The 9,927-nt window shown below is 32.8% G+C and overlaps 1 long non-coding RNA gene across 1 annotated transcript; it reads right to left on the reverse strand.

The window, feature by feature from the left end:
* Positions 1 to 215: 215 nt before the first annotated feature.
* On the reverse strand, positions 216 to 924 carry LOC121216777 (uncharacterized). The gene is made up of 2 exons (XR_005912981.1): positions 540 to 924; positions 216 to 380 (listed from the first exon to the last, which is right to left on the reverse strand). It is a non-coding gene; the product is annotated as an uncharacterized lncRNA (long non-coding RNA).
* Positions 925 to 9,927: the final 9,003 nt, after the last annotated feature.

Genomic DNA, 9,927 nt, shown 5'->3' on the forward strand with positions numbered 1-9,927 from the left:
TTTCTTTCTTATATCAAAATCTATGGATTTTTTACAACAAATTTAAGCCAAAATTCAGGAGGAAACAAACAAAGCTGGGAAGTAAAAAAGCAAAAACAAGAGGCTAACTGACACAAAAGCTTATCAAATCCTCACTCCAAATAAGCATCTTCCCTATGTAAAGAACATGGCTAATGTCAAGTGCCATGTCATTTAATCAGAAAATGGAAGTTGTATTGCACCTTCCACTTTGCTAAAGCACTAATCTTCTTCACTTTCTTCCATATCTTCCTCGTTATCCGCTTCATCATCTTCATCGCTATCCTCCATTTGGCCATCATTCTCACCATCTTCCTTTTCATTACCCTCATTGCCTGGCTCTTTCTTATTGCCACCATTGCCTGATAAATAACAAAATAGTTGTATAAATATGCTAGTTGAATAAAGGCACATTATAGAACAGGTCTCAGCAAAATAATCTAGCATGTAAATGATAAGGTTAAGAGACTTCTTTCTTTTTCGAGATCTTCTCTTGTTTTCACATGGATAGATGAACATACCATATTCACTGAACATAGCTTCACCAGAACATAGTCCACCCTCAATTTTGGTGAGTTGGAGAGTCATTCTAGGTCCAATTTTGGCGTTTCTTATTTGGTGATTTCAACTTCACTGAAGAGCTTGCAGTTGATGTCCGACCTGACTGTGTTGTATTTGATCTCAATCCAGACTAAAAATTGTAAAATTATAGCGAGGTAAGTAGTTATAAATTAGCAAAAATTGAAATATTGCTAAACTAAAACTTACATAGAATGTCTGCTCTCTAGTTTTCATATTTGTGTAGAGCCCTAACCCAGTGACAGACCACCTTCGAGTTTTCATACTTGTGGAATGCTTAGTTGTGGAAGCTGACCTAACTTTTTTTGGTTGATTCTTCCTCTCCAATAAGTTAATATTAGATTGAATAAAGGTAGACAGAAATTAAAATCAAAGCATGAAATAGAAGATTAATAAAATTGGAAGTGGAATGATATAGAAAATTGAAGGCCTTCCTTATTCAGATCAAGACAGTAATATGACATCTAAGTTAAACAAAAGGCTAAAAACTGGTTTTCTAGAAACAAGAAACTGCCTCATATTTGATGTTCTATACCACAACTATTACAAGCTGTGAATGTCTCTTGGGACCACTGGCATACTAGGAAATCTGATACAAAATCACTATACACTAAGCTTGGAGGATAATAGATTGTATACACTAACGCAGCTTTAGAACCCAAATTAATGATTGGAATTAAGAGAAGGTGAACTAGGTAGGAGCCATAAATGACTTATGTCTATAATCACATCACATGGAAGCCATCACACAATCACATAATAATGCTATCTCAGGGCCTCCAATGTACATCCTAAAAGACCCCAGTTCAACAATAATAAATTTGGCAAAGAGAATGTTAAAGTGATACCCTTTAACTTGTAAGTTGTTCTTCTGTTGGCTAAGAGAATGACACCAATAAATAAATCAAAGATAAGAGGGAGATGGAGAATCAAATAGAAAAGGGGGATAGATAAGAATGAGAGATAATAAAAATTATCATAGTTCAACCCAAATTACAACCTTCAAGCATTAAGCATATCTAGATATATTGAAATCACAAGCTAAAAAAAAAGGGAAAGATTATTCTCACAATGGAACTTCCCAACCCAAATCCTTTTCTAGACAGAACATTTTGGTACTAAGATAATCTAGAAATCATTAAAAATAAACATGGAAAATGCTTAATCGGGGAAGACTACATAAGAACACATTGTATCAAATAATTTATAAGCAACTTGATTAAAAAAATAAAAAACTACTTACTTCTGGTGGTGCTGCACAAAGCATGTAGAAACAGTGATAATTTCTCTCAGGATCAGACACTTGACAAACACGTGATGTTTCTAATAAGTCCTAATGGCAGCTCCTGAAATCCTTCCCCTCCGGTCAAATTGAATCTCCACAAACTTACCAAAACGACTACATCATTCAAAACATGCATGTAAAGGTAAAAAAAACATTATAACTTAGAATCTACTACATGCAGGGTGTAAAACTTGTTAAAACAAAATACACTCACCTTGAGTTATTGTTCCTAACAGTCTTAGCATTACCAAATGCTTCTAAAATAGGGTTGGACTGCAGATTAGCAAAAAAACAAAAATAAATGTTGTTATATGTGCTGCAAATTGGGCATTGTTAAATCAACCTATGGTGAGAAATTTATGCTCTAAGGATCATTTTTAAGCATATCCCTTTCCACTTCCAAATAATGCATCATTTTGAAATGATATGCCTCTTCATGTATCTAACTTTACCCTCATCTTGAGTTAAAAATAATTATCATTTTCATCATTTGGATTATCATTTTCATATTTTAATCCCAAACCTAAAAAAAATTAAAAATAAAGAAACAAAGAAAGGCATAAAACCCAAACCAACGCTACTTCATTTTCAGATAAAACCCACCACTAATTCAGTACAAAAACAAATGGGTATTCAACAATATAAAAATATAGAACCAAAATGATGGCATACCTTAAGCAGTTTTTCTAGAACAAGAAGAAACGAAAATGACAAAGAAGATAAAGAAGATGTCACACCTTAAGCCAAGACCCTGCGAAGAGGAAGATTTGAGCGAAACGAAACAACAGCGTGTAATTTGACTGAGAAGAGAAGATATGAGACGGACACAGCTAAGGAAAAACGGAAGAGATTATAAAGGATGAAGAAAGGAAGAAGTAGAAGGAGGAAAGTTACCTGGATGAAGAAGGAGAAGGGATGAAGAACGGAAGGAAGAAGGAGAAAGTAACCTGGTGAGAGTTGGAGATTACTCATTTGTCGATTCAAACCGTCTGGAGATCTGAGATCGTCGAGTCGGAGAAAGATGCAAAGCTGAAATCAGGAGCGGCTGGAGGTTCACCTTCTGTTGATGTTGGGAGGGAGAGGGTCGGCTGGAGTCGATTTCGGCAAGGGGAGGGTAAATGAGACACCGATTACCTAATCTTTGCTTTTGCAAGGGATTAGAAATCGGTGGTGAAGCAGGCAAAACGCGGAATCTGTCCGCAACAGATTAAGCCCGTATTAGGGCAATACAGCGAACCAAACGGTGTATTGAGTGGGGCCACCGATTCGGGGTGTAATGGCTAATCCATTACACCCAACCAAACAAGGTGTGAGGGTTCAAGAATAGTGAAGAGTCATGTTAGTTGAAAGTTAAAAAATCAACTGGTCTCATTAAGTGAATAACATAAGTACTAAATTTGGTAAGATTTATTGCTATAAATAACACAAACACAATATTTTTTTAAAAAAAGAAATAAACTTTCATTGGGCAAACAAACACATTTTTCAAATCGATTTTTCCAATAGTTAGAAAGTATGGGTAGATTTCTGTGAGTTCTATTTATAACATGCATACTAATTCTAAGGGGGTTTCAATATTGGTGTGAAAACCAAGTGGATTTGGCACCTTAAATGCTCATAATGCATCCAATTTTTCATCCGGCTCATCTACTTAGTTGATTGAACACTAACCAAATTCGATTGAAAAAGAACATGATCTCGTAGGCTACCTTTTCCTTGTGTGGACATTTGGTTGAATTAGTGGAACATATCTTCAAAGATTGTCAGGTGGCGAAGGAAATTTGGATTGAACTTCTAGTGGAATGTGTTCAACATGAATATTTCTTGTTGCCATTCAAAGATTGGTTGTGACACAATTGCAGAAAGTCGATGGTGGCAAACTTTCAACTACCATGAGTGTACAAGCCCATTTGCCCGGGGCCAACCAAAAAAAACAAGAAGCCCAATCTACCAACCCTAGCCCAACACCAAATAAGAAAAAGAAAGGGTCAACCCCTAGGTGCGCCGCACCTAGGGCCTTCTACCACCGCCCCATGCCTTTGCCACCACCCGCCACTATCGCGTTGGCCACTTGCACCTGCAAAGAGAGAAACCAACACGCAACAACAAACAGTAGAAATAGATAAAAAAAATAATGTGTAAAATCAGCTATAAAAGCAGGATTAAAATGTATCAAGGGGCCCCCTTTTGAAAAAAAAGATCAGAAATAAAAAAAAGCAACATTTAGAGGTGATCCTCCACTATTTTTTCATTTTTTGTTTGATTTGTTTTATTTTTTATTTGGTTTTCTTTTATTTCATTGTTTTTTATTTAAATAATAAAATAAAAAACGAAAGGGTTGAAACGTACCTGAGTCGGCCTGTAGCCCTACCGTCGGTAATCTTTGCTCGGCGTCGGAATTGGCAACAAAAGGGGAAGCAAAGGTCGAACCTTTTTCAACTTTTTTTTCATTTTTTAGGCCTTTGCCTCGTAGATCTACAAACTTGGCCTAAAAAGGGCTAAAAAGGTTAAAAAAAATTGACCACCGTGAACGGCTGCGTCGTCCTCGGCGACCGACGGCCATCGCGGTGGTCAACGGCCGGACTTTGGCCGGCTTTGGAGCCTGAGAGAGAGAAAGCTCTCTGTGTTTTTTTTAGAAAAGTGATGAAAATGAATTTTTTGGGGCTTTTTTTTATATTTATACTAATTCAAAACGGCGCCGTTTTAGCCTTAGGATCTGCGTGTTGACCCGACCCGCTCCAGGGAATCCGCGCATTTTTGACTTTTGGGTTATTTACCCTTTTAGTCCTTTCACAATTTATCTGTTTGCAATCGAGTTTTTTTTATCTTTTAATTTTGCCGCATAACTTTAATCCTGTTTCATTTTAGTCCTACGCAAGGTGATGCGTTTCGGAGTATGGGATATTTACTATTTCAGTCCCTCCGTTTCATTCGCGTAGTGCAATTCGGTCCTTTTCCTTATTTTATTTCTGATTTATCCCCTGAGATTTTGTTTTATTTTCAATTTAGTCCTGTCATTGTTATTATTATTATTATTAAGCTAATTTTATTATTATTATTATTATTATTATCATTATTATGTATATTTTTTAATTTCAAATTTCATTTTATATATATACATACATATATATTCTCCGCATTTTTACAATCTTATGTATATACACATACTTTTATTTTATAATCTATATACATATCTATATATATCTATATACATTTTTTTTTAATTTTCATAAATATAAATACATATTTATATATTTTTTAATACATATATGTACATACTTACATTTTTATATACTATATAATTTATATACATATATACATACATATTTTTATAGTATGTGTACTCATATAAATTTTCAAGTTTTTGTATATATATATATACCTACCTAGATATATATTATTTATGCTCTATACTTTATGTATGTATACACATACTTTTACTTTTGTGAACACATACACATATTCATATATTTTTTATATTTTCATATAATTTATATAGATACCTACATATTTTTAGATATATACATACCTATGTCTTTTATGCTTTATAATTTATATATACATAAATATGTATACTCGTTTTTTATATATATACATGTATATAAACTCATGCATTTTTATAATTTATAATTTAAACATATTAATGTACATACGTAAATATTTTATCTCTTATTATTCGTATTGTTATTGTTGTTCTATTTGATATTTATTTATTTATTTATTCAAGTGTTCATTATTATTTTTAGGAAATGCTTTATTTATTTATTTTTATATATATACTTGACTTTTTATTTTATGTATTTTATTTCTTTTTTTTATTATTGCTTATATTAGTTGTGCTTGTATTATCATTATCATTTTATTATACATGTTAATATTGCCTTTATTCCTACCATTTTATGTTTAAGTTAATTTTATATGGTTTTAAAATAAACAAAATTTCGTATTTTGAAATTAGAAAAGATCATGCCCTAAATTACGGAGTTTCGAACTTCACGATAAATTCAAATACACGAATCATTTCAAAAAAAAATTTTAAATGTTCTCGGGAATTAACAAAAGATCGTGTTCTAACTCACGGGACATGACCCTTTTTAAACTCGAGATAATCGAACTCTTTCAAAATAAATATTTTTTTCGGCATTCATTCTCGTATCGGGAATTTTAGATATTGTGTCCTAACTCACGGGACGTGATTTTTTTCTCGAATAACGTAAAAATATGCTTCTCTCCCTAAATTTATACAAGTTTTTAATACAAGGATCGTATTTTAAATTTCTTTAAAGTTTTCAATTTCACGACACTAAGACACTAAATAATCATCTAGGTACCAATTCTGGGCGATACGAGGGTGCTAATCCTTCCTCGTACGTAATCGACTCTCGAACCCGTTTTCTGATTTCCGTGGACCAAAATCACTATTTTTTAATAAAATCAAATTGTTTATTAAAACAACCATTTTTCGAGGTGGCCCGATCACACCTCATCAAAAAAGATTGGTGGCGACTCCCATTTTCGTTTTCATTTTTCAAAAACCTGAGTCGACCCCGTTTTGACAAAAAATGGTGTCAACAATGAGGTATGTTGTTTGTAACAATCTTATGGAGCTTGTTGAAAACCCGAAATGAGAAAGTATTCCGAGTTAAATTAGTAGTAGCAACTCAAACACTAGAGTATGCTAGGAAGCTCAAAAAAGATATCCATAAAGCTATGCAATTGACGATTTTAAGGATTGTGAGAGGCTCGTGATGGGTTTAATGCCAAAGGGGTATTCATTTTAAATACAGATGGGGCCATTAAAACTCCGTCACGACTAGCTTCTACTATGTGACGAGTATGGGAATTAGATTTGGGGCTTCATGATTAAAATCGGTTATTCAGACAATTAGCGAAAGTCTGGGCATCCCAAGGTTGATGGTTGACTTAGATGCAATGTTGATGGTAAACGTCTTGATCAAACCACCTGAAGATTGTCATCCGCTCAGCACCTTGATTGAAGAGTATCTGGCTTTCATTGCTAAAGGTTAGGTCATTGAGATAAGACATATACCTATGGAGGGAAATAAATGGGCAGACCATTTAATGAATTTGGCACAAGTGATTGACGTTGGTTTGGTCCTTCTTGAAGCTCCACCAGAGGATCTCCTCCCTTTTCTACAACATGATGCTTGTGGGTTTAATTTTCCTTAACATTATCTTTATGTACCAACAAAAATAGGGTTATGATAAGTTGATTTTGAAAGTATTCACTTGGTTCAAATGTATTTGTATTTGCAAAATTCATGTACAAGTTTTTTGTTTTTCATTTTCAATCCATAATCATACCATATTTAAGTTTGTAAGTGTTAAAACTAGTTGGAAAATAATTAAAATTTTATTTTTTTTAAAATAACAAAATTTATTATAAAAAATTATGTCTTTCAATAATTTTTAAATATTTTAAATAAATAACTTAATTTACAGCCTTTAAAAATTTCTCAAAATTATTTTTAATGATTTAAACGTGGGATTGATTTTTTAATATTTTATTTATTCTGTAACTACCTAAGTGTGACGTCATATTCTATTAATAATAAATTCCTCATAACTATCACCACTGATCAAATTTCTTCTGTTCTTCCAATTTTAAACAGCTTTAACCGACATTTGACCAACTTCATTCATTTTCTTTAGATTTCCTCTCCATTTTAAAGATTATTTATCATCCTTTCAATTTTTTTTAAAAAATTATTTAAAATTTTAGATTTTATAAATAGGGTTATGACATTAATAAGTATCTTATAAAGGTTTAATAAAATATTTAAAAAAAGACACATACTGTCGAAACTCTTTTTTTGAAATCGACTTTTATTTAAAAAACGAAAATGAGAGTCACCATCAATCCTTTTTATTAGGTGTGATCGGATCACCTTATAATTTGATTATTTTAATAAAGGTTTTGATTTACTAAAACGATGATTTTCGGTTTACAAAATCTAGGAAATGGGTTCGGGAGTCGATTACGCACGAGAAAGGGTTAGCACCATCGTAACGCCCAAAGTTGGTACCTAGTTGATTAATTGATGTCTTAGTGTCGAGAATAGAAAATTTGAGGAGAATTTAAAAAATGATCCCACTTTGCGTAATGTTATTTTTAATTAAAATCACTTAAATAAATTAAAACGTATGTAAAAGGCCTTCTTATCTTGAGGTAACCGAAACGAAAAGGTCATATCCCGTAAGTTAGGACACGACATCTCGAATCCTCAAAAATAAGTTTGCTCATTATTTAATTACTATTTAAATCTCATGTGTTTTAGTTTAAAAAAGTAAGTTAGGACACAACTTCTCGAATCTCCAAGTACAGAACATTACATTGATTTTAAAATTTTCCCCTTTTTAAGCATCGAGTAAAAACGAATGTAAAGTTTAAAGTGATGTGTATTTAACTTATTCAAGCATAGTATAAAAATAGATAAGTATATTTAAACAAGATTCGTGGCATGGTTGTAACAACAATAAAATAAAGTGGAAGTATAATAGAATGCTTAGCAAAAATAAAGTTGCTACACGAGTTCAAATGATATTATAAATAAAATATAAGAAATGAAATAATAGTAGTGATAGCAATAATAATGTATCGTGAATAATATAACTATAATAATAATGATGACGACTTTGATCGGTAGCAATAAGGATAACAATAATAATCATAATACCATGCTAGATATTAAAATAAATAAGATAACTCAAAATAAAAAATGAAATATGCATAATTACAAAGGTAAATATATGACGTGAGAGTAATATAAGAAATAATAAAACAATAACGACAATAATAATAAATGGGCAAAAAATGCACAAATAAAAGGAAATGTAAATAATATAATTTTTAAATATATAAAAAAGTAAAGAGATAATAAATAAATATAAAAGAAAATAGTTTATAAAAGGTTGAAAATAAAGGATTAAATTGAAATTTAAATGAAATTAAGGGCATAAATTGTAAATAAAAAATAAACTAATAAAGCAGAATAAGGGACCAAAACCGAACGCGCGAAAAAGAGCAGGGATCAAATGGGAAATTATTCCTAGACCCCTTAAACGCACTGTTCCAAAAGGGACCAAAACGAAAAAATCCAGAATCATAGGGTATAAATTTTAAAAAAGAAAAAAATAAACAGGATTGGATTAAAACATTTAAAAAGTGGAAGGACCAAGGTTGCAATTAGACCCTTGTCGCAAAAACACGCGGATCTTGCCAACATTCGGATCAGGTCTGGGGTCGTGTCAAAACGACGTCGTTTCAGGTATCCATTTCCAAAAATGACCCATGGACCAAAATGAAAATAAGACAGGACTAATTGAAACGAGTCGCAAAAGCGAAAGGACCCGAGGAATAAATAGACCCCCATGTCAAAAAACTCGCGGGTCCTGCGCGGTTCAGGTCGGGTCATTGGGTAGCGCTTCAGAACGACATCATTTTGGGGCATTTGGAGCCACTTCGAAACGACGTCATTTTGCCCAGTCTATATAAGTAAAAAATATATTAAAAAAATCATTTCAATCTGTTTTTTTTTAAAAAGGGGTTTCTTTCATTCTTCTTTTTCTCTCACGTCATTCCCTCCTCCGGCCATAAGGACGGCGGACCTCCGCTGTGGCCACCGATCATCGGCAATGACGACCGTCGCCTCCGGTGGCCAGAGTTTAAATTTTTTTATTTTATTTTAAAAAAAAAGGAAGACTAGATCAGAGGGCGGTGCTTCTGTATTTTAAAAAAAACAAAAAGAAAAAAAAAGACTTTTGGCCTCCTGGGCACGTTCCTCTCACGTCTTCTCCTCTGACGGAGCCCAGGCGAATCCGGAGGAAATCAAGGGCCCTCCATGTCGAAGATAGGTTGTTTTTCCTTGAGGACGACAACCCTGCCCACCCACGGCGATGGGGCAACGATATCGGTAAGGGCCTTTTTGTTATTTTCCTTTTTTTATATTTTTGAGAAAATAAATATTGAATATAAAATATCGAATGTCTTACATCACATAGTTGTTTTTTTTACTGTTTTCTTT

This window comes from Gossypium hirsutum, chromosome D05, assembly GCF_007990345.1.
Source record: "Gossypium hirsutum isolate 1008001.06 chromosome D05, Gossypium_hirsutum_v2.1, whole genome shotgun sequence".
NCBI lineage: Eukaryota > Viridiplantae > Streptophyta > Magnoliopsida > Malvales > Malvaceae > Gossypium > Gossypium hirsutum.